The 26,487-nt window shown below is 41.2% G+C and overlaps 1 protein-coding gene and 1 long non-coding RNA gene across 2 annotated transcripts in view; both read right to left on the bottom strand.

Moving 5' to 3' along the window:
• Nucleotides 1-26,487, bottom strand: part of KAZN (kazrin, periplakin interacting protein) — a 1,379,110-nt gene that overhangs the window by 1,302,307 nt on the left and 50,316 nt on the right. The gene's annotated exons all lie outside the window — the stretch shown is intronic.
• LOC140504236 (uncharacterized) lies at nucleotides 464-26,487 on the bottom strand. Its single transcript, XR_011967015.1, has 3 exons — nucleotides 22,776-26,487; nucleotides 22,425-22,460; nucleotides 464-10,343 (listed from the first exon to the last, which is right to left on the bottom strand). It is a non-coding gene; the product is annotated as an uncharacterized lncRNA (long non-coding RNA).

Below are 26,487 nucleotides of genomic sequence, written 5' to 3'. Positions count from 1 at the left end.
CCATGTTGTAAATCTCCTAAGGCTGGAGTTGCCAGGGCCTGAATGATGGAAGATAACAGACCATCTATCCCACAGGTATCCAATGACTGTGGGGCAAAGCTGTTCCAGAGGCCATGAAATACCAGATTTTTAATGCAACCTGGCTTCTTCATGTACGGTTTTCTTAGAGAATGGAAGCCTCAAGGTAATGGAAGGGGTGGGGGAGGGAAAGGAGTTGAAGGGACCTGGGAGTGAATGAAAGCTGGATGACTCCTCCCTGCCCCCCCCCCTCCAGCTCAGGAATGGTTCTTAGAACAAACCTTGTGAGGATGGGTGACTTCATGCCGTTTCCATGGTTCCCAGTCCTCTCTGCCTTTGCAGCCGCCTTCGCTAGGTACCAAGGGCTCTGTGGAGAGCAGTGCAGGAGTCTACCCAGCTCCACACACTGAATCCCCCACCCCTACCCCCACCCCCCAGCATTGTTTGGCTCTGGTACCAAACCAGATCAGTGGCCATTGCCAGAAGATGAGCAAGGATGGGAAGAAGGTGGTTATTTGAGCTGCTAAAGAAAAAGAGGATGAGGCCAGATTCTAAGGGGCTGGTCTGCAAGCACCTGCTACGTTTGCTCACAGACACTGCATGGAGTGAGATCACTCTAATACCGAGGGCAGGATGGATACAAATTAGGGTCACAGAATGTTGGGACATTAAAGAGAGTGTTAGATGGGATTGGGAGACATGGAATGTCAAAACACAGGATATCAGAGCTGGGAGGGCCCTTAGAACACAGGATGTCAGAGTTTGGAGCCCCTTAGAGTTCTTTCTTGGTTCTATTACCCCTAGTTGCATTGGAGTCAGAAGACCTGAATTCAAATTCCAGCTTTAATTCGTATTTCTATGAATGTGGATGAGTAACTTGACCTCCCTTATCTCAATTTCCCCATCTATAGAACAGAGAAGATAATACTCACACCAGAGCTGAGAGGGCCCTTAGAACACAAGATGTCAGAGCTGGAAGGACCCTTAAAACCTAAAAAGTCAGAGCTAGGAAGGGACTTAGAATAGAGACCTTCAGAGCTGGAATGTCCTTAGAACATGGACTGTCAACATTCAAAAGAAACCAAAAGATGATCTGAAGCCCAGCTTCTAGGAGCAGACAGCCATGTTGTCTATTTCTTTCCTTGAGATCCAGTTCTTAAGTTTTAGTCTCCCCATCTATAAAATGACGATGGTTACTGAAAGGATTGAAGCTTTTAATGTACCAGCAGTCATTTGGAATCGTGAAGTATTCTCTAAAGGGAAGACCTTTCATTCCTCTTCCTTAATCTCTCCCAAGCTGGACTCTGTGTGTGTGTGTGTGTGTGTGTGTGTGTGTTTCTTTTTCCTATCACTGATACAAGTAGATAAATGACCCTTCACCATCTCCTTTCCTCTAAGTCTTAGCTGCCTTTTTTTGTCTGCCTGGGCCAGTAATAAAGCTCTATAAGCTCTTTGAGAGGCCAGAGAAAGAGAGGGTGGGCCAGCTTCCCTTTCCCCCCATGGAGGCTAAGGCAGCTGAAAAGGGAGGGCACAGTCCATTCTGGGAGGGCTCTGAAGTCCAGAGGGATGTTCAGAATTCTCAGAGTCTCTGCTGCTCCCATATACTTGACAGACTCTGTCTCCCTCTCCTGGATTCTCTCAGAGGAGCACATAAATGAGGAAATGCAGAGAGCCTCTGTAGAGCCAAGCTTCAGGGGTCCTTTTGGACCATCACACCCTCAGTTCTGTGGGTGAGACAGAAAGTAACAACCTCTACCAGAAGACTCAGGATCTTGGTTTTTTGTCTTGTTTTGTTTTGAAGTAGAAATCTTCCTAATGCATTTTTTTAAAATCCCAAGTACAGACTTTAGAGTCCTGCCCCAAGCCACGGTAATTGTCCCTGTAAATCCTAGATCTAGCCCCAAAGATAAAACATTTCTATTAAGAAATCAAGGGAGAGGGAATGGCAAAGAGTAAGGGGGCCTTGGAGAGGTTTGCTCTAAGATTAAAAAGCCAGTTGTCAAGAGTCTGCCCTTTTTGGCTTCAGTGAGATGCTTTCCATTAGAGGAAATTTCTGCTCTAGGGGAGAAAGAATATTAAAGCATGAAAAGACAAAAGAGGGGAGAGAAGAGACAAACAGACAGACAGAGAGACAGAATGAGGGAGGGGAAGAGGTAAACAAAAGGGGGAGAGAGGAAGGAAGAAAGAGAGAAGGGAAAAGGGGAAGAGAGAGAGAAAGAGGGGAGAGATAGGAGGGAGGGAAAGAGACAAAGACAGAGAAATGGAATGAGTAACGGGAAGAGGAAATAAAAAGGGGAGAGAGAAAGGGAGACAGGCTGAGGCGGAAAGAGAAAGAAACACAGTGAGACAGAGACAGAGAGGTGGAAAGTGAGAAGGAGAGAGAAAGAGGGAAGAGAGAAAAGGGGAGAAGGAGAGGGGGGAGACAGGCAGAGAGGGGAGAAGGGAAAGAGGGTGAGATAAAGAGAGGAAGGAGGGAGGTAAAAAGATAGAGGGGAAAGAGAGAGAAAGAGAAAGGGAGAAAGAGAGAGAGACAGAGAGAGAGACAGAGAGAGAGAGAGAGAGAGAGAGAGAGAGAGATCTGTGTTAGGCTCTCTCTGCTATATGCTGCCTATGTGACTATGGTCCATTTATTTTGCCTCTCTGGGCCTCAGTATCTGTAAGTCTATCAGTTCATAAACATTAAGAAACATCTAATACCTACTGTGTGCCAGAAATTATGCAATGGCCTGAGAACATACACACACATAAAAAGATAAGACAGCTCCTGCTAGACTGTGTGGTGCCTAAAAGTCCCTCCCAGCTTAAAGACTGTTTCTGTGTTCCTCTGATCCCAGATTTAGATAGAGATATAGAGATTTTTGGTCAGGGCCTGTCCAGAAATTTTATCACTATGGGGAAATAACTTATGGGATGGAAAGTGCCTCTGGGGCACCACCCCTCCTCAACGCAGGTTGCTAATTCTCCTGTGATTCATATTTGGATCACATATATTGCTAGTACTTATCAGAGGCAGAACCTGAACCCAGGTCTTTCTGACTTCCAAGCTGGCTCTCTCTCCACCATGCCATGCGGCCTCTCACTCACAGAGAGCTGAGAATTTGGAAACAAAGTCAATGTCCATCAATTGAGAAATGGCTAAACACGTTGTGTTACATGAGTATAATGGAATACTACTGTGATCTAAGAAATATGTGTGACAAATACAGAGAACCATGGGAAGAGCTACATGAACTGAGTGCAGCAAAAAGGAAGCTGAGTCAAGGAAACATTCTATAATAATTGTATTGGTTGGTTGGTTGGCTGTTGTGCTTTGTTCTCAAAGAGGACCAAAATGACATCACCACGATAAAGTGAAATTTCAGTGTGTCCCCCTGTGGCTGATCAGACCAATACAAGATCGGAATGATCTACCACAGGTTGGGCACAGATAGTTCGTATGAATTTTGGGGTGGATACTCCAAATTTGAGCATCCTACTGTCTCAATTCTCTTTGTTCATAGATCCCAGCACCCTTTCTGATGGGGGCATGCCAAGCTGAGCAGTCCTGTATGCAAAATGTACACTTGCTGAAAAGACTATTTTATGGAGAACTCACATGGGGCTGGCGATCACATGGTTGTCAGAAGAAGCGATACTCTCAAGGACACTCTCAAGGTCTCTCTCAAGAGCTTTGGATTTGACTGTGCGACATGGGAAATAATAATTGTAACGATGTAAATGGACAGCGTGATGATACACCAAAAACTCAGAGGTGAATGTAACAAAATTATAAAGACCAAGGAAAGACTCAAGTGAAGAGAGAAGACACACCCAACCCACTCCACTGTGTAGGTGGGAGGTGCACAACAGTTACACATTATACATGTTTTCTGACTTTTTTCAATGTATTATTTGTACCGATTTTTTTTTCTCTAAAAAATATATATTTTCTCTGTCATATGAGATGGCTCTCTGGGAAAAAGAGTCTGCCCTTTTGGAAAAGGAAAGGGAAGACTATGTGGGATATTGTGGCAATGTAAGAAATGGAAAATATCAGCAAACTTTTCCAAATGTAATTTTTAAATTTTAATTTTAAAATACATATTTTAATTTAATTTTAATTTAGAAATACACATCGCAGAATCACTGAATTTTAGAGCAGGGCAGGGAAGCAGAAGCCATGCCGTCCAAAAGATGCCCATTTATAAGTCTCCTCTAATTCATCCCTAACCAAGGTCTAACTTCTGTTTGAAGACATCTCACAAAAGGAAGGAACCCCCTGCCTCCCAAGGCACCTGGTTCAACTTGGGGATCACTCTCGTTGTTACAAAGTCTTTGTTGATGATCTTGCGTCCCCTTGACACCAAGCCTAAACGTGCATCTCTGCAGCATCTATTACTCATTGTTCTGACTCCTAGGACTAGCCAGAACAAAGCAATGCCTTCATGTCATCTCTCAAATACTCCCCTTCTCTCCTCTGATACTGCCACCATCCTGGTGCAGGCTCTCACCACCTCCCACCTGGATTATTTCAGTAGCTGCAGGTTGGTTTCCCTAATCCTCATCCTCCACTCAACAACCAAAGGGATCTTCCTTAACTGTAGGTCTGACTATGTCATCCCCTCCCTCAGCACCATCCAATAAACTCTAATGATTCCCAATTACCTCCAGAAACAAAAAGAAAATCCTCTAGCTTTTAAAATCCTTTGTAACCTGGACCCTTTCTATCTTTCCAGTCTTCTTACACCTTATTGCTCTCCAAATACTTTATGATCCAGTGACACTGGCCTCTTTGCTGTTCTTGGCATAAGAAACTCCTGGTTTCTTGTACTTTTACTGGCTGACACTTATATCTGGAATTCTCTCCTTCCTCCCTCCCTGGCTTCTCTGGTTTTCTTCATGTTCCAGTTTTAAAAAACACTCTTCTGCAAGAAACTTTTCTGATGTTGCTAAATGCTAGTGTCTTCCCTGTATTGATTATCTCCAGTTAATCCAAATTATCTGTCTCCAATTTATTATGTCTCGTATATACACAGAATTGCTTGCATGTCATCTCCCCATTAGATTGTGAGCTCTTTGAGGGGAAGGACTGTAATTTGCCTTTCTTTGTATTCCCAGGACCTAGCACAGTGTCTGGCACACAGGAGGCACTTAATAAATACTTGTTGACTTGACTTTCACTGGAAGTCAAATACTTGAAGATGGATATCTGATCGCTATCCTCCACCTTTCTCAAGCTTTTTCTTCTCTCAACTAAACATCCCTAGTTCCTTCATTTTATCCTGACCCCCTTCATCATTCTGGCCTCTCTCCTCTGAACACTGTGTTAAATGTGATGCCCCAAACTGAGAACATTACTATGGGTATGACCAGGCCAGAGTACACCAAGTGCAGAATATTGTTAATCTCTAACATATTAACCATAGCCTCACACTTATATGGCCTTTGATACAAGATCACAGGATTTCAAAGAAGTAGGGATCTCAGAGGTCACCTAGTCTAACCTCCTCATTTTAGAGAGGAGAAAACTGAAGGAAAACCATCCTGATTAAAGTTTGCAGGCTACCAGCCCCACAATAACCCCATGAGGTATATGGTGGAGAGTGTGCTCAAAAAACAGACATGGAATTGGAACCAGGCAATCACAAGACAGTTCAATAAATCTTTGTTCAATGTCTGCTCAACATAAAGGGCACGGTCCTGGGCTAGATGTCATAGGGGACATACTATAAAAATAAAACAGTCCTCACCCCTCATGGAGCCTACAAGGTAATTGAAAAATCAGGTTAATAATAGTGATGAGACAATTAGAGAACATTCCAAAACAGCACAGATGTAATTTTCCTCTGATCAGTGTTGCTTCTCAAGAATATCACTGATACATTATAACCATCATAATATATTTGCAACCTGATCATAAAGTCTTGAAAATGCAGTCATTGCATTTATGACAGTGTTCTCATGGAATTAACTGCCCCTATAATCTTGTTTCACCTAACACCATTTTTTTACCAAATGAATTAATAACATTAGACAAGGTCTGTCTGTATACTATCAAGTGTTACGTTATATGATGCTTTGGAGAGATTGTCAGAGGATGGGCACAGTAACATACTGTGAGCGAAGCTACAAATTGGTGCAACTACTATGGAAAGCATTTTGGAAGCATACCTCAAAATTCATTTAACTGTCCTTTGACCCAGGTATACCACTTTTAGACATATACCCCCAAGGAAGTCAAGGAAAGAAAGAAAGGACCCATGTGTACAGTAGTATCTACAACTGTACTTTTGATTGTAGAAAAGAACTGGAATCAAAACTTCCTCAGCTCATCAGTTAAGGAGTGACTGAAAAATTATAGTGTATGAATGGGATGGAGTTCCACCATGTTATAAAAAATGATAACTAAAAAGGATTCAGAGAAATATGGAGAGACTTTATGACCGGACAGAGGGCGAAATGAGTAGAACCAGTAGAATGATATAAAACCTGACCACAGTAATAAGATGAGAGGAAACACCTTTGATAGACCTGAGAAGTCTGATCAAAGTAATGGCCAATCAAGACTTCAAAAGACTCATGATGAAACAATCAGAAGTAGTAGAAGTAATAGACTAGAGATAGACAATGAGGCATGCCTTCTCTAATAGGGATGAATGTTATATAAGGTTGGAATAAGATCCAAGTAGTTGGAATGAAAGTAACTGTCATGGATGCTAGATCATCCATTGGGTTGAGTACCCAGTGGTGCCATTCCCATCTCCCTGAGGAAGAAACACAGAAGCAGGGATGATTCTGACCAAATCATGGTCTCCATTTTCTTCTGAAAGGGTAACCCTGTTCTTTTACAAGAAGGATCTTTCTGAAATGAAGACTGGATACTATTCCTTGAAAGTTGCTTTGTAGCTAAAGTCCTAGAGAAGGGAGGAGAGGAAAGCAGAAATAATGACCTGATGCATGAATTCTGTGTTTGAGAGAAATACTGAAGACTTCCTGACCACTTCTGCCTTTCAACAACGTAATTAAATTCAACAACTGATTAAGCTCCTATTATGTGCTAGGCTTTGGGCTGGGTGGGGGTGGGGGTTGTCCTTTGTTCTCCAAGAGAACCAAAATGACATTGCTATGCTAGAGTCAAGTTTCAGTGTGTCCAACTGTGGCTGATCAGACCAATATGAGCTCGGAATGTTCTACCAAAAGTTGGGTACAAATAGTCCATGTGAACATTTGGGACAGATGCATTGAGGCTGTAAAGAAACCAGCAGCAAAAAACCAATCCATTATTTACCCAGGATTTATTATCCAGCACATATTAAGTGCCTATCATGTGCCAGGCATCAGGGCTATAAGAATAACAAAATCAATCATTCAATCAATAAGCAGAAGAATCATTTATATCAGTTTGGCAAACCTTCCCCTATTAGTGAAGATTCTACTAGTCTGCAATTTAAAGTCTTAAGAGATTTGCGTGGGCACTAAGAGGCTGAATAATTTACCCAGACTCCAAGGCACTCCAAGGTCAGCCCGCTATCTACTGCGATGCCAAGAAGTATATGGAATAGTACTGGCCATAAATTGAGAAGCATAACTAGGGTGATGTGATAGGAGCTTTGCTCAGGCGTGCTGACAGCAAATGACACCACAGAGTATGTACTTCAAATCCATTCTCCTCTATAGCACATACAGGCTCTCTTGACCATCTCCTACCTGCCAGCCATCACCATGGTATCCTTCTCCTGGAGGCCACCTTCCCCCACTGCCTCATTCCCCTGCCAATGTCTCAACTTTTCACTTAGAAGTTGGGGAACTTCAGGTCAGAGGTTGGGAATTCTCAGCTGAATCAAGGAATGTCCAGCTTGACTCTCTGAGGAACAGGGTGGCTCTTCTCCTGACAACCATCATTCAATTGAGTGTGCACCAGGGTCCAGCACTCTTACTTACAGCTCTGTGTAACCTCCATCCATCAGCTCAGGTTATTCCCTAGAGCAAGTCACAGACTTAGTAAGTTGTGTAGATGGAAAAGACCTTATTGGTCATAGGAGTCATGGGATTTAGAGCTAGAATGGATCTTCAAGACCATTTAATTCAGTCTCCCTTCTCCATGACTTTGCATGGACTGTGTCGGGGATGGGGATCTTGCAGCCTCAAGGCCACATGTGGCCCTCCAGGTCCTTGGGTGCAGCCTTTTGACTGAGTCTAAGTTTTACAGAACTGATCCTTTTATTAAGGGGGTTTGATCTATGAAGTTTGGACTCAAAGGGCTGCACTTCAGAACCTAGAGGGCCACATATGACCTTAAGCTGCTGATGCCCACTACATGTCTAGGATAATTGTCCTTTTCCCCTCCACCTTCTGGCTTTCTGGTTAAGTGTCTGAGGTCAGATGTAAACTTAGGTCTTCCTGACTTCAGGTCCAACACCACCTGGCTGTCTCCTAGGCAAACAGAGGTTAAATGACTTTCCCAAGGTCACACAGCTAGTAAATGTCTGAGGTCAGATAAGGCCCAGTTCCAAGTATACTGAGCCATCTAGCTGCCCCTATCCAGCTGAATAAATTCCTCTTGATTAACTGAACAATTGAAAGAGGAAATTGAAAGAATGAGTAAAAATCATTTGAGGTTGGTTGTATGGTTTTCCAGTATAAACTTTTGGAGGTTGTAGAGTATTTCATTTTTCTCTATCGCCAGCATCTTGTATACAGTAGGTGCTTAATAAATAGCAGTTGACATGATTCCAAAAGACCAAAGATGAGACATGTTATCTACTTTGTGACAATGAGATGGTAGACTCGAAATACAGAATGGGGCATATATCTTCGGACATGACCATTACCGAGGAGGGAATTTTCTTAGCATGGCTATGCACGTTCGTTACGAAACTTTCCTTTTTTCTTTTCTCTCTTTTTTTTTTGAGGGGTGAGGAGGTTGATTAAAAGTGGAGGTAAGGGAAAAGAGAGAAAATAAATATATGTCAACTGAAAAATAATAAAATAACTTTTAAATAAAAAATTTTGGATTTATTGGAATTTAATTCCTCTCAAAGATCAGACTCAATGGGTTTCTGAAATCCCTTCTAGTTTAAGAGCCTAAGTTCCCTGAGAGGAAAGATTAATGTGCAATTCATGAGTGAGACCACTAGAGGCCAGTCTAACTACACAAACCACTTCAGGTCACATAACAGTATAGAAAAAGTCTTACTTGCCTCTCAGCAGCATCCTTGACCAGGATCCCACTATGTCAGAGAAATTGTTTAATTCTTCGTGGCCTGGAGCTGATACGAGGAAAAGCTCCTTTGCAGATGCAACCAAGAGAGTGGTTTTGTAATTAAAGCAACCAAAAAGTGTCTGGGAAGGGTTTGATTAAAAACAAAAAGAAGGGTACATTAGTCAGGTGATAAGCAATCCCTTCCCTATTATTCCCGGGAAATTATCCCATACCTATGGGAAGCAAAAGGGACTCAAGAGAGGTGCACACAACCTCTCTACTGTCAGTGATCATGGCCATCATATAATATCAGTGCTAGAGGGGCCTTAGAACACAGAATGTCAGCGCTGGAGGACCCTTAGAACAGAGGATGTCAGAGCTGGCATAGGTCTTAGGATGTCAGAGCTGGGAGAGGCTTTAGAACACAGGATGTTAGAAACTGGGAGGGGCCTTAGGACACAGGATGTCAGAGCTGGGAGAGATTTTTGAAGACAGGATGTCCGAAACTGGAAAGTCTGAACAGATAGAACAGATGTCAGAACCGGAGGATGGGAGAGGAACTTAGATTAAAAGATGTCAGAACCTGGAGGGCTTTTAAAATATAAAATTTCAGAGCTGAAAGGGAGTTTAGAACACAGAACACTCGAGCTAGAAACAAGCCTTAGAACATAGAATGTCAGAACTGGAACAAGCCTTAGAAAAATACAATAAGAAAGCTGGAAAGAATCTTAGAACACAATGTTAACACTTAAAGGCCAGGACTTGCACCAGGTCCCCTTCACTTTAAGATTGTGGCCCAACTAAAAAGTAGGAAAAGGACTCTAAAAAAGCAAATGACTCTGCAAACCATCAGTTACAGCTGTCATTCCCTTTTGATGTCCCCAGAAAACCCTCCCTACTGTGACCCGGCTCCATAATTAACATTTTATCTCACAGTGTCCAATTTTCTAATATTTTGCATCACATAATTTAACATTTTAAGCAATGAATAAAAAAGTTCATCATCACTTCACCTGTGTGCCTCCCATCTGCTGAATCCTCATTTGTTGCCTTGACAGGTGTGGAGGTGCTTTTGGGTTCTTGAGGGCAGCAGTGTCCAAGCTTGGGCAGGTCCAACAAACCCTGGAGACAGGTGCTTCTTGTGCTGAGGACCAGTGCAAAAAGTCTCATCACCCAAAGGTTGGCCACCAGGTGATGAATTCTTTTTGCTTACAGGAACTCATGACACCCTGTGCTAAGGCACGAGACAGCTGTGACCTGTATCCACAAACAGAGGCCCCACACTGAGGAGGGCACAGACCTTTTGAATTAATAAAGTGTCTCAACTCCATAAATAGATTCCAAATTCCTTGAAGGACTGGGACCATATTTCTTCCATAGCCTAAATGAATGAATAAATGAATTTAAAAGTATTTATTAAATACTTACTATGTGCCAGGCATTGTGTAAAGTGCTGAATATGCAAACAAGTGAGAACAAGACCTACCCTCAAAGTGCTCACATTCTAATAGTGGAAAACATTACATGAAGTGCTGGACATACAGGAGCTTAGTAACAAAAACACTGGTTGGTCCAAGCTGATGGACTGAATGTTAATGGTGGCCCTATTTTTGATGTAGGTTAACTCTTTAATGAGTGTTACTCTTACGTAAAACACCACAAGCAAATACTATCATATTACAGACTTGAATACAGCACTATCAGACAGAGTGGTATAGTCAAAAGAGAATTAGCCTCCGTCCTAAATGTGAGTGTCCCCTGAGATTCTGTCCTGAGCCTTCCCTCTCTCCTCTTTCTTTTCCCCTCCTTTTTCCCATCCCCCTCCCTGCTCTGTCAGGTCTCGTGAATTTAATTGCCTCCATGCAGATGTTCCCCAGATCTATTTATCCTATCCCTAGCCTCTCCTAAACTCCCATCCCACATCATCAACTGACTATTGGACATCTCTACATAGATGTGCCATGGACATCCCAAACACAATATATTCAAAATGAAACTCACTATCTTTGCCTCTAACTCAGAGGTCAGTAAATTAGATCAAGGGCAAATCCAGTCGGCTTCCTGTTTTTGTACAATTGGGAGCTAAGAACAGCTTTGACATTTTTAAATAAAGTTTTAGTATTTTTAAAAATGTAAAAAAAAACAAAACCATCCTTTGCTTGCCCAGGATGCAAAACAGGCAAGTTGATAGTAGTTGGATACCCCTGCTTTGACCCATCCTTCCTGCAAACTTCTCTATATCTGTTAAGAGTTCCATCACCTTTCTAGTCACCCAAGTTCAACACCTTCGAGTCATTTTCTGCTCTCCAATTCTCCCTTACCCCTTCATATCCAATTACTTGCCAAATCTTGTTGATTCTACCTCTTTAACACCTCTTGAGTCGTCCCACTTCTCCCCACTCACACAACCAGCACTCTAGTTCAGACCCTCATCATCTCTTGTCTGGAATACTGCAGTGGTCTCTGTTTTCTGTGCTTTGAGTCTCTCTCATCTCCACACAACTGCCAGATTGGCATTGCTAAAGCAAGAGTCAGATGTGTTTTAGAAAGTGCTTCATTCTCCAGCACCTGGAGTGGCTCCCTATTGCCTCTAGAGAAGGGTTAATTAACCTGGGTTAATCTGCCTGGAAGCAGAAGGATTCCATAAAGAGATCAGCAGATTCTATGAACTTAGATGGGGGGAAATGTCATCACTGTTTTCACTAACTTCTAACTGAAATTTTAGCATGTTTTTAAATTATGAATATAGACCAAAAGCCACTATTCTGAGAAAGGGTTCATAGACTTCTTCAGACCATAAAAAAAGATCTCAATACAAAAAGTTTTAAGAAATCCTGCTCCAGAGTAAGATGATAATAGTAACTAATAATAATTAATATTTGTATGGTGTTTTAGATTTGTAGAATACTTTACAAATATGAACTTTAGAATATATTATCTTATATTCCTTTACTTGGGATTTAGATCCTTTCCCAGACTGGCTCAATCTACCTTTAAAGATATTTTACATTATGAACAGGTACCTATTCGACACTTCACCAGTGTCTGTTGAATTGAATTGAATTAGAAGACCACCATTTGGAACCCATGCTCTACCTTTTTGCTCTGAATCCAATTTCTTTCATCAGTAAAGTGGGGACAATAAACTTTGTCCTCCTATCTCACAGGGCTATTGTGAGGAGGGTATTTTAGGGATCATAAAGTGTCTTGTGAACTATACTGTGAAATATTACAATAGACTAGTATACATGCCAACTGGTAGACCCTAGATGGGGAGGGGCCTCTAGGTCCTCAAGTGCAACCCTTTGACTGAATCCAAATTTCACAAAACAAATCTCCTTAATAAAAGGATTTTTTTCTGTAAAACCTGGACTCAGTCAGAAGGTCATACTCAAGGACCCACATGGCCACATGTGGCCTCAAGACTCCAGGTTCTCCACCCCTGCCTCACATGATTCTCATACAGGCCAGCTGGTAGATCCCTAGACAATCATTGTACAGGCCAAGTGGTAGACCTTGGCTTAGATGATCACTTCTGGTAAACTCACTTGAGAGGACAAAGCACTGGGCACTGTGCTTGACAATATATAGCACTGGGATGAATCTAATAAAATGAAATCAAATAGAAGTGAATGTAAAATCTTGCATTTGGTTTCAAAAGTAAATCAACTTCACAAATAGAGGTTAAGGGAAGCCTGGCTAGCTAGCAGCTCACCTGAAAAAAGAGCTGGGAGTTTTAATGGACCACAAGCTCAATATGAGTTAATAACATAATGCAATGGCTAGGAAAGCTTCTGTGATAGGCTGCATTCAGAGAGGCAACAATAAAGAGCTTCCAATCCCCCTGTCCTCTGCCCTTGTCAGACTCCATCTGGAGGGTTGTGTTCAGTTTTGGACACCATATTTCAATTGCACAGATAAGTGAGAGAGTCTCTAAAGACAGCAATCAGGACAGTGAAAAGCCTGGAGCTTGGGTTGTATAAGTATTCACTGAAGAAACTGCAAGCAATTAACCAGGAGAAAAGACTTGTGTGGCCCATGGAACCTTTGCTCAAGCATCTGAAAAGCTGCCTTTTCTGCTTGGCCCCAGGAAGCAGAACCAGGAGCCACTGGTGGAAGTTACGATAAGAAAAGTTTAGATTCATGTTAGGGGAAAACTTTGCAATAAAGAGGGTGGAATGAGAGGCTTCAGGTGGGAGTGGGCTCCCCTTTACTGGAGGTCTTCAAGCAGAGGGTGAGGGACCATGTTGTGGTGGGGAGAGGGTGGGGTTTTCTTTTGGGTATGGGTTTGGCTACATGGCCTCTGAGGTCCCTTCTAACTCTGAACAATCTACAATTCAACACTTTGTAAGTGCTGAGAAGCAGTTGATAAAGGAGAGCTTGGCAGAGTTGGGAAGGGGGTCAGAAGGGAAAGGAGAGGGAAGATGCCCCAGTCCAGTTTCAGCCAGACAATTCTCAGCGTCCTCCCTGGGCATCTTTTTCTCAGTGATTTAGATCAAATCCATTTCTATCTTTGCTTAGATTCTGGCTCCTCCTGCCATCAGCTGAGTCCACTTAAGCCCTTCTGGGACTGCCCAGGTAGCAATGACAATATCAGTGCCAGCACTGACCCACTTGTGAGTTAATCTGATCTTTTGGTGATGGGGAACCATAATGGGATGGATCTCTGACAGAGGCTCATCTTTCAGGAAATCCAAGGAGGAGGCCAGGGTCACCACAGAACATTGGCAAGGCAAAGTGAGCAAAGATTGTGAAGGGGGCCCTAAGGGTTTGGACATGATCCTAGAGGCAGAGGGGAGCTATCAAAAGTTTCTGAGTAGGTAAGTGGAATGATCAGAGCTGAGATTTAGGAAGATCAGTGGGTCAAAGTCCACTCCTGGGACTAAAAGGGCTTTGCAGAAGAATTAGGTGAGCCAGTCAGTGCTGAAAGGAATAGGTTCTTTTCTTTGATGCATTTAGGAGAAGGAATAAAAGGGAAGGCCACATGGTTTAACAACAAACACCCAAGGGAGCAAGAAGCAGAAAGACCAGAAAATTACTAAGGCAGCCCACTAAACCATGATTTACATTGGAGCCAGGACTGATGACTCCAAAGTGGGTCACCTCATCAACCCCTTCCCAATGGAATCAGAACTAACACCTCCAAATGGGGATAGCCCACTGACCTCCCTAACACTGGTCACAGGATCAGAAGTTTAGAGCTGAAAGGGATATTAGGGGTAATCTAGTCTAATCACCTCATTTTACTGATGAGGAAACTGACTTGCCCAAGGTCACATAGGTGACAAGTGGAAGGCTGAGATTTGAATTCAGGTCTTTGATTCCCAGTTCAATGCTCAGGATTCATTCCTCCAAATCAGGTTTGGCAAAGGTCTATAAGCACTAGATGTCACCAAGGAGCATCAGGCATAGTGAACATCAGGGCTTGGCAGGAATATGAAGTCTACAATTTTTGATCCCCAGCTGTGGGTCTACATTTTAGATCAGCTGAGAAAGTTACAGGTTCCAGACTGCTCCAGGGTTCTTGGTACCACATTTTCATGGGGGGGGGGGGGGGTAGAGGGGAGAAAGGCATAATGGGGTCTTAATGACTGGCTCATTTCTAGGGTACAGGTGGATCCTAATTTTAACAATTTCCCAGCCCTGAGGTCATGAGCAGGGAATCTCCAACTAACTAGAAAACTGGAAAGTTCTAGCTTAAACTATGCCAAATATAGAATGTTCTAGATATTGGGGTTCTAGAGAAGTGGCAAGATAGAAAAGAGGGGGTACCAGGAGGGAGAAAGTGGCTATTCTTTTGGACAGAGAAAGACTGGGCTATGGTTTCTTTGGTGGGTGCCTTGCCCTAATGGACTCACCATTCTTAGCTCTGTTACTCCTACCCTGACCCTCCCCCCTCTTGAGTGGTGAAGGCTTCTTGAGACCCCCCCCTTTACAAAGAGAAACCCCTGCCATGCTCCACTTTACTCATTTGCCATCTTCTCAACATCCAGCTTTCTATAGCATCCTCTTCTCATTCCTCTAAGTCCTTCTATTTCTGGGCAGGGGAGGCAAGCATTTATGAAGTACCTACTATGTACCAGGCACTGTGGCAAGTACTTTCCAAATATTGTATCATTTGATCCCTAATGGAACCATAATAACATCAACACTGATATTTCTACTGGAGAGGTGAATCTATGCCCTTATTGCTCCATTCGCCACCCCCGTAACTTTCCATACCAAAGTAGCCCCCTTTGGCTCCCCCAGCCACCATTCTCCACTAGCTGCTCTCTCACCCTCTTAGAGAGCAAGCTTCCTGAAGTCAAGGACTGTCTCTGCCTTTGTCTTTGTGTCTCCAGGGCTCAGAATAGTGCCTGGCACACAGTAAGTGGGTAATAAATGCTTTTTTATTGACTCAACTAAGTATTCAATGAATGAGTCAATGAACTCATTCAAACCTATCACACCATTAGGAAGGACTGGCCACAAATCAAAGAGCCTAAGAAAGACCTTGAAGACCAACTACTCTAAGTCTTTCAATTTACAGGTGAGGAGGGTGGGGCCCAGAAAAGAGAAGTGACTCACCCAAGGCCACACAGCTAATGGAGAAGAGAGCCTGGTCCAGAGCCCAGTCTCCTAATTTCTAGTCTAGTTCTATACACCATGTAATAATGTCTTTATGACCAAATCATTTAGCTAGCTGTTGGTCTATGGATCATTTTTGTTAGTCACTTAAGTCGTGTCCAACTCTTCATGACCCCATTTGGGGTTTTCTTGCCAAAGATACTGGAGTGGTCTGCCATTTCCTCCTCCAGCTCATTTTACAAATGAGGAAACTGAGGCAAACAGGCTAAGTTACTTGCCTAGGGTCACACAGCTAGTAAGTATCTGAGGCTAGATTTGAACTCAGGAAGCTGAGTCTTCATGACTGACTCAGGTCTGGCGCTCTATCCACTGCACTACCTAGCTGCTCTTATAAATCATAGGGTCAGAGGATTTAGAGTTAAAAGGAACCTTAGAACCTAGAATGTAGGAGTTGGGAGGGTTCTTTGAACATAAATGTCAGAGTTAAGAGGGGATTTAGAACACAGGATGTCAGAGCTGGAAGAGACCATAAAATCCATGTAGTCTAGCTCTCTCATTTTACAGATAAAAAGACTGAGGTCCAAAGCCAAAGCCAAATTTACAAAATTGATAAGGCTGGAGGATGAAATAGTATACAGAAAGACCAGATCGTGTGGAGAAATCATGGGTGGTTAACTAATAAGAGGCCCCTGGGAAAAGTGGACCATTAAGAGATGAGAAAGGTTTTTGAGGGGCAGGGGTGGGGAGTTCCAAAGAGAAACACTAAGTGTTTTCCAAATATTATTTCATTTAATCCATAATGCAACCAATAATCTGAATCATAATGAGATATTGCCACTGGAAAGGCCAATCTATTCCCTTCTTCCGGTTAACTCTGTCTCTAGGTTCTGCAAGAAATGCACAGCCTAGAGACCTCAGTTTCTCAGAGATTATGAATAACCATAGCAGATAAAGGTTAGTACAAGATTCCACTATTACATAGTGAAAAATGATTTTGGGAAAAAGACAAGGGAGGGAGGAATTTGGCCCAAGGACATGCAGTTATCTGTGTCTGCACAGGAATGCGTATTCCTGAAAATCGTAACCTTGTCCTCTCCGATCTGTACTGACAATCTCTTATCTACTCTGCATGCTGCCTGTCTATCTACAGAACTCCTGTTGGCATCAGGAGGACCTTGAAGACTGGATGTGTGTGGAATGGATAGTAAAGAAGCTGGAGAAACCATCCCCCAGAGAATCTCTAGTAAAGCTCAGAATCCTCTTGAGACAGGACTTGGCACACTGCAGACAGGCTCAGGGCTCTTCAAATCACACCCTAACTGCTGAGCTTTCTTGAACTTAGAGCTAGACCTAACATGGGATTTGGGGAAGAGGGATCAGAACCTTTTAGGTCACAGAAACTCGGCAGTGTAATATAGCAATTAGAACATTGGCATCAATGGTTTCTCCCATTCGTTTTAATTCTTCTACGCAACATGACTAATGTGAAAATGTGTTTAATAAGAACGTATATGTAGAACCCAGGTAAGATTGCATGCCATCGTAGGAAGGGAGGGGGAGAAATTTTAAAACTTATAAAAGTGATCGTTGAAAACTGAAATCAAATTAATTATTTTTTTTAAAAGAATATTGGCATTAGAGTCAAGAAAATCTGGCTCAACTGTCACCTCCCATACTTAACCAGCACCTCCATTAGAAGGGCAGCTGCTTGAGGGCTTTGTAAGCTCAGTAATTAGTGCTCTACCAAGTACATATGCAGTAAGGGCTTAATAAATGCTTGCTGATTGACTGGTCCTGAGCAGTTAAGCTACAAACTTCTCCAAGCCTGTTCTCATCTCTGTAAAATAAGTATTATAGCACTTACTTACAGGGTTATTGTGAAATTCAGATGAGATAACACTTAGAAAGTGCTATGCAAACTTAAATAGACTATATAAATGTCAGTTATTTATACTGGAGGCATATATGTGTATATATGGTGTTGGAATATATGAAGCTGGAAAGGACCTCAGAAGTCATCTAGTACAACTCCCTTATTTTGCAGATAAGGAAACTGAGGCTCAGAGTGAATAAGTGACTCCCAAGATCATATAGGTAATAAATGGCAGAATTCATATTCGAATCCAGGTCCGGGGGCGGGGGGAGAGAAACTGTATGAAAGGATCAGTTAAGCTTTCATATAGAAGGTGGCACTTGAGCTGCTATTTAAAAGAATCTACGAATTCTAAGAAGAAAGGGTGAGGAGGAAGCACATTCCAGGCCTGTGGGATTGACCTGGGCAAAGGCAGGAAGGCTAGAGATGCAGTAGTAAGTGTGAGAAATAGCAAAAAGCCAGTTTGACTGGACTCTAGTGCATGCAGATGAGCAAGCTAGACTGAAAAGAGCTTTAAATATCAGAAATTTATATTGTATCCTAGAGGCAATAGGGAGCCACTGGAATTCATTGAGTAGGGGAGCGATGTGGTCAATCCTGCACTTTAAGAATATCACTTTGGTGGCTATGTGGAAGATAGGCTGGAAAGAGAAGAGATTTGGGACAGTGAGACCTATTTGGAGGCTACAATAATATTCTAGAGGAGAAGGGATAAGGCCTTGAACTTAAAGTGGCCATGGTATGAGTAGAGAGAAGGCAATGGAATGGACAGATGTTGGGAAGGCAGAATTGACACCATTTGTCAATTGCTTGGATATGGAGTCATGGAAAGTAGGACACTAAGGATGACTGAGGTTGCAAACTCAGGGACTAAAGGATGGTGGCATCCTCAGCAGACATAGGAAAGGGGGTGTCTTGAGAGGTAGGATGATGAGTTGTATTTTGGACATGATCAGAGTGTTATCACCAGATTAGCCATGGGTGTGGGAGAGGGGGAAGGTGGGGGGGAGATAAGTATTTTCTGGAGTAAGTGCTACAGAAGTTCCTAAGACCACCTACCTCTTTTTGATTATAGTAGAGCCACAATCTGCACTAGTGAAAGAAGTACCCAAAAAATCAGAGACCCTTGAAGCAAAGACTCTAGAGCTCAGATCAGGGGAAAGCTCTGGAACAGCTTGTACAAAAACACAACAGCTGAATCTACCAGGGTGGTCTCCAATCAATGAACAAGACTGCCAGATGAGCTCCAACCATTACAAGCCTCGACTTTCTGGATGAGACAGGAAGCTCTTGGAAAGAAAGATGCCATCATTGTTCCTTGAAGTGTCTGGACAAATGGGGACCATATGGCAGCCTGGGCAGAGGGATGGGAAACAGACAAAGGAGCAATCTTGGCCCTACTGAGCCTGGATTCCGGTCTCCCATAACCTTGCCAGAATCAACAGTCTTATGGGCATCCCAGTGATTATGAAGAATTCATCTGCATATGCCCTGATTCATCAAGATTCGATACCCTCCTTCACTACCTTCCTCTTGCCAAGATGCCCTTAAAGGGGAATAACACATGAGAGGATCAAGGCTTGAAAGAAATTAGCACAGTAAATAAAACAAGGAGGGATGGGCCCCTTCCCATGTATTATATGGCTGGTACTGAGGTGCCCATTGGATCATTGGGGCACAACTCTAGAGTTAGAAGTTAGTTCAGAGACAATCTAGGTCAACCCTCTCATTTTACAGTTGAAGAACCTGAGATCCCAAAAGGAAAAAATTAATTACCCAAGGTACACTTCTTTTTTTTTTTAATATATATTTTTTATTGTTTCCCCCAATAGAGCCATGAAGGAGAGAGTTCTGAGAAGAAACACACAGACTCTGCAACATAGTCACAGAGGCTGGTAGGTAAAAGCAAGTAGGGTCTGCATAGGGTGATATGGATATGAGCATAAACCTCAATGGAAGAAAGACTTGTGAGTGAGAACAGCAGAGAGAGGGTCTGGAAATGGCAATGAGGAACAAAGAGCAATCATGCTCCTCTGACAGGTAGTGTACTAGAGGGCAGTAGACTTGGAGTCAGGAAGACTAGGGTTGAAATACCACTTCAGACACTGTGTGACTTTGAACAAGCTACATCACACCTTTGTGTCTCAGTTTCCTCATCTGTAAAATAAATCATTTGGTCCAACCCACTAACTTACCTCTAACCCTATGATCCTACAATCCCATTGCCTCAGGTTAGCACCTTCCAGCTTCACCATCCCCTTTTCGTATTATCTAGTCAAAGGTCTGGAGGGAGAGAGAGGGAAAGGGGGGGGGGGGGGGGAGAGAGGAGAGGGAGAGGGAGAGGGAGAGGGAGAGGGAGAGGGAGAGGGGGAGAGGGAGAGGGAGAGGGGGAGAGGGAGAGAGAGAGAGTCCAAGAAATGGGTATGGGAGAAAGGAGGAAGGAGGGAATGAATGGCCACTTCCTCATCTCTTACTGAACACCACACAAGTGTTTCTGAATAGCATGGTTAGCATTCACATTTTTGTAAAGGAGATTATGTTTGGAGGACCTTGTTTACAAAAACAAGGACATGTTTGTCCTTCATTCCTGAGGAGGAGTAAAAGGTTAATGGTGGGTAGTGGGAAAAGTTAAAGATCTTCCCTGCCCATTAACAGGTTTCAATACCTTTTGCTAATTTCCATTGAGGCAATGAGTCAAAGGGTGGTGCCCTCAGACTCTGAAAAGTGTATAAATACTCTGAGGTGAGGCTTTACTTTGTTGTTTTACTCATAGGAAGTGTTTCTTTGACCGGACAGTTTCTGGGTAGCAGCTGCGGATAGTCTCAGGCTTTTAAAGCCCATATGTTGGTGCTTCTGTCTCTGGTAATGACGTATGTTTGGCCTATGGTCAGACAGTTGGAAATCCTGTCTGTTGATCCTGCTTGTATTTTCTCTGTTGGTATATGTGTTTGATTAACGTGATTGTTGACCTCTCAGAAGCTGCTTTCCTTTTAGAAAAGCAGATATAAAAACCTGTGCAGCAAGCCCTCCTGTGTATGCCGGGGTGCTTACTGCTACAAGGACCATGACCTCATGGAGGTAATATCATGACATGCAAGTGAATTGGATTTAAGTGAGGGAGGGCTGTGCAAAGTCACCAGTCTCACTTTCTTCTCTGAGTCCAGTGGCCAGATATAAATCAGGATGACTAGAGATGGCCCTGGATTGAGGAAGGAACTTGTAGATCTGCCCACGGAAAGGAATCTTAGAGTTCATACGATCATAGACCTGGAGTGAAGAGCCACTGTGGAAAAGAAAGATCTTTTTATAATGGGAATAAGTGTTCAATAATTTACTTTATTTTTCAAGCTCAGAAGGACAGCCAAACTGGTACCCAAGGGCTTTCAAGATAGTCCCAGAGGCAGAGGAGGGAGCCCAGGGCACTGAGGGATATCTAATAGAAAGACAAGAATGAAATTCCCACAGATTAGGCTCTGAGTCACAGTAATAAAGCCAGCAAAAAATGCCTGACGCCATCACAAATCTGGAAAATACCAAAGATAATTCAGATATCTGCCTAACCAGAGGATGGCTCCTGTGCTCCATTATTATTTATGCTGAGTAAAAGGATCATAGATCTAAAGCTAGAAAGCACCATAGATGCCCCCTAATCCAACCTGCTCATTACATAGAGGGGGGAACTGAGGTCCAGAAAGGTAGTTTGACTTTCCAAGGCTAACGCAGTTAGTCAACGGCAAAGATTTGAACTGAGGGACCTTCTGACACTAAATCTCTTTTCATGAGACTATGCTTTGGAAAGGCCTCTAGTGTATTGTGTGACATTGACAGGATGGATGGAGGATGGCGGGGCATGAATGGGCTATGGTCAATATCACTGGAAGTCACTCCCACATCAGAAACATCACAGATTCATTGCAGTTACAAGCTAAGATCTTCTTAACGCAGGCTACCACTATAGTTGTTTCCTTAATTATCCCAAATAACAAATCATCTGTTCTCAAATTAGCTTTCTCCCTTTTGTTAGTAGCATGAGCCAAGGGAGAGGGCAGTTCCTTGACTAACCCATCTTGACTCCCCCCCAACATTTAGGAAATGTGGATTGGTGTCATTAATTTTAATACAATGCTTCTGTGCCTGCCCTCCCCCATGTCTGAAATGCATCCCCCCAACTCCTCTACCTGAAAGCTCAAAACTTGCTATTGGTGATTTATCCAGCAAGCTCCCATCCACCTACCCTGCTCCCCTCAGCTAGATGTGATCTCTCCCTTATCATTTCCACTCTAATTGTGTTTGCTTTTTAATCAGTACCTGTGATTTCATTCATGTATCTAGGAAATTCTCTGGAGAAAAAAATTCCCTCCACCAAAGCATATCTCCAAGTTTTCTGCAATTTATAGTCTGAGAGGGTTTCCCAGGATACCACGGGATTAAATGGTTTACTCAGTGTCACAAGGATTTTATAAGTCAGAGGCAGGACTTAAACCCAAGGTGCCCTGACTCTGAGGTGAGTCTCTGTCTACTATAATATACTTTCATATTTATGCTCATTTCCAACTGCCAGCATAATGCCTGGTACATAATGTGGAGGGGTAACAAAACAAAACATAATGAATTTAAATAACCCAGTCTCAGAAAAGGAAATTTAGAAAGCAACAAATGAACTCTCAAAGTAAAAGAACTTAGAACCACATAGATTTAAAAGTGAATTCTACCAAACATTCAAAGAACATTTAATTTCAGCATTACATAAAGCTCTGCAAAAATAGAACAAATATTCGTACTTACCAAATTCCTTCTGTGATGGAAATATGTTTTTAACACCTAAACCAGAGAAAAATAATGCAGAGGAAGAAAACCACAAAACAATAACCCTAATGAATATTAATATTAAAATATTGAATAAATATTAAGTCTATACAGTAATATATTTAAAACAGTTTACAATGTGACATACTAGAATATTAATGTAATAATAGTTAACATTAATTAAGTATAAATTATTGATTTTAATAAAAATAATAATGAAAATAACGATTACACAAAGACATAAAAAAGTTTTTATACAATACTCATAATGTAACAACCATTTCTATTGAAAATGTTTAAAAACAAAGGAATAAATGGATTTTTCCTTACTGTTATAACAGAGCTCGGAAACTGAGAGTCAGCAGCATCTATAATAGAGAAATGTTACAGGTCCTCCAATAGCATCGGGTGTAAATCAAAAATGTTCATTATTACCATTATAGGTTTTAATAGATCATATTACAGATTTTAAACTGCTATAAAAATAAGAAAGAAAAGAAGAATAAATAAATAGAATAAGCATAAGCCACCAAGTCATAGCTTTTTGCAGAATATATAATAGTCTTCTTAGAGGACCTGATTTGTAATAAGGTAAGGCATCTATAGAGGACTTTAAAATTTGCAAAGTTCTTTACATATGTTATCTCATTTGGTCCTTCAAACTAAAATCTAATTGAAACAATAACTTCAAAAAAGTAGCAAGAAAAAAAATTAGCCCACATCAATCATGAGCTTTTTTCTACATTAGCAACAAAAGCAGGAAACAAAAAACCAAGCAGGCAGAGATATTTTTAAAAATCCATTCAAAATATCTACAGAATATATACAATATTTAGAAGTTCATCTAGCAAAACACCTACAGGAATTACATGAATAAAACTACAAAACAATTTTATAGAAACAAATACTGAAATAATTAATTGGAGAGAGATTAACTTCCCATAGTTTGGCCAGTCATGCCAATATAATAAAAATGCCAATGCTATATAAATTAATTTACATATTCAGTTCTTCAACAACCAAGCTACCAAAGTTTTACTTAAAAGTTGGGGGGGGGGGTGAGGGAGAGATATAAAATTTATCTGAAAAAATAAAAGATCAAGAATATCAAGGGAAATAAAGGGGTGAGAGCATAGGGAGGAAAGAGATCTAGCTGCACCAGATCTCAAACTATCCTATAAATAAGTAATCATCAAAAACTATTTAGTACTTGGCAAAGAATTAGAAATTGAGAGAGCGCCCATCAATTACGGAATGGCTAAATAAGTTGTAGCATGTGGTTGTGAAGGAATGCTATAGCACTTAAGAAATAATGAGCACAGGGAGATGTTAGAAAAAAATGGAAAGATTTTCATGAAATAATGAAGAGTAGAATAAACTGAACCAAGAAAACATTGTATACAGTAGCAACAATATTGTTCAAAGGATAACTATGAATGACTAAGTTATTCTTAGTATTAAAAATACTCAAATCAACTCCAAAGGACCTATGAAGGATAATGCTACCCCCACTTCCAGAGAAAGATCTGTAAAATAGAAGCACATATAATACAGTTTAACATATTCACAAGCGTGTGTGTGTGTGTGTGTGTGTGTGTGTGTGTGTGTGTGTGTGTGTGAAATAGTGGCCTTCTTTAGCGTGGGGTGGGGAGGGAGAGAGGGAGACAGTTTGGAACTCAAAATGTAACAAAAATAAATAAATAAAATGAAATTTGAAAAATCTATTTAGTACTAGTTAAAAAAATAGAAAAGTTGATCAGTGGGACAGATGAAAACACAAGATCCAGAAGCAAATACATATCATAGTATTTAATAAACTCAAGGATCCCAACTATTGAAATGAGATTTCACCATTGAATAAAAACATCTGTGAAAGCAATCTGGAAGAAATTCGATTTAGAGCAAATAGATCCATGTACTGCAGTACATTACAAATGGATACTCAAAGTAATAGTTATAATAATAACAGCTAATATTTCTATAGTGCATTCTATGTGCCATATACTATGCTAAGTGCTTTACAATTACTTACTTGATCCACAACACCCTTGGAGGTAGGTACTTGGGGTAATATTACAAATTAGAGGGACTTAGAAAAAAATACTTTTCACAAATATGGAAAGGAAAAGAGGTCCTTACCATTTAAGTGATAAAGAAGATTACAATTTTGATTACATAAAATTAGAAAACTTTTGCACAAACCAATTAATGCATCCAAAATCAGAAGGAAAACAATTAACTGAGGGGAAAAAAAATCTTTACACCATGCTTTTCTGGTAAAAGTCTGATATACAACATAGATAACTGATTCAAATATATAATAATAAGAGCCATGCCCCAATGGCTAAATGGTCTAATAATATGAAAGAATAATTCTCAAAAAAAAGAAAACTATCAAAAACCATATTAAAGTGCTTTTAAAATCATTAATAATTAGAGAAATGAAAATTGCACAACTTTGAAAATCCACTTCTCATCCATCAAATGGCAAAGATTAAAAACAAAGAAAATGACAATTGCTGGAGAGAATGTGGGAAGAAAAGCACACTAGTGCATTATTGCTGAAACTGTGACTTGATCCAAATATTCTAGAAAGTAGTATGGAACTATATCTAAAAAACCACAAAGCTATGATACCTTTAAACCTAGCAATCCCACTATTCGGCATATTGCCTAAAGAGATAAGTGAAAGAGAATATGCAAAAATATTCATAGCAGCATACTTTGGTTGTATTAAAGAACTGGAAACTAAATGGCTTCCTATCAATTGGGAAATAGCTAAACAAAATAGAGCACATGTATGTAAGGAATAGAATATTACTGTTCCATTAAAAATGATGAAAGATGCATATTCAGAGAAACCCGAGAAGACTTATATGAACTGATGAATGGTGAAGTAAGTGAGCAGAGCCAAGAGAACAATTTATACAATAATTATAGCATTGTAAAGCAAATAAACTTTGAAAGGCTTAATGCTTTCAACCAAGGGAATGACCAATAATAACTTCAAAAGATCGTGATTAAAACATCTCTTGTGAGGAAGTGATGGGGTACATGTAAAGAATGAGTCTTACATTTTTGTGCATGGTGAAAGGGTGGATTTCTTTTCCCTGACTATGATAAGTTCCTTCAAATGAAGGTACTTTGAGAAGGGAGGAAGACAGGGTAGAGGAGGAGAGGGGGTTAGTGAAAATGATGGCCTGGAAAAGGAAGAAAGCAAAGAAAGCATTTTTTAAAAATGCACAGAAGAGGTCAGAAGGAGGTTCAGAGGGCAGCAGAGACAAGTAAGAAACCTTTAGAACTAATGTTTATGGTTGAATATATTTGGGGCTTTTTAAAGCTATGTACATAATGAGATTTGGGATTTCATATGCATTCCTCTTTTCCTGTTTAAAAAAAAGCAAAATGAAATGAAACGATAAGAATAAATGTTCCCTTTTTATTTCTAAAACTTCTTGATTGTAAGTGGTTCTGATGAATCCCAAAAGGAATAGATATAAGGAGAAAACATATCCCCTCCCCAGCCTGGCTTCCCCTCTGGGCTATTCATTCTTTACTGCAGCAGAATTTTCCCCAAGGGTTCTCTTCTCTGGCTCAATCATTCATTGTTTATGCAGAAACTTCATGGATTTTGGCAAAATCACAAATTGCATGGATCTCGGAGATAATGATTTTCTGTTAGTCAGGACTCAGGTATTCTACATTGCAGGCTCCAGTCCTCCTTGGCCTATGGTTTTCTTATGGGAGAGAAAGTGAGGAAAGAAGGAAAAGGGGATAGGTTATGGAGATGAAGAGACAGAGACTGAGGAAAGGGAAGGGAATGTGGTAAAGTGAAAAGAGAAAAATTAAAGGGAGCTAGAGCAGAACTGAAAGAGTAGTATCAGAGAAGAGAAAGAAAAAAGGAGAGAGAAAGAAAAAAGAATGAGAATAAGGATGGAGAGAGAATAAGAGATACAACAGAGAAGGAGAAAGTAGAAGGAGAAAAGGGAAGAAAGGAAGGAAGGCAAGAAGGAAGAAAGGAAGGGAAAGAAGGGAAGTAAGG

The sequence above is a fragment of the Notamacropus eugenii genome, chromosome 5 (assembly GCF_028372415.1).
Source record: "Notamacropus eugenii isolate mMacEug1 chromosome 5, mMacEug1.pri_v2, whole genome shotgun sequence".
In the NCBI taxonomy this organism is placed as follows: Eukaryota; Metazoa; Chordata; class Mammalia; order Diprotodontia; family Macropodidae; genus Notamacropus; species Notamacropus eugenii.
Note: the sequence above shows the minus strand (reverse complement) of the source record. Positions and strands in the feature narration are given on the sequence as shown.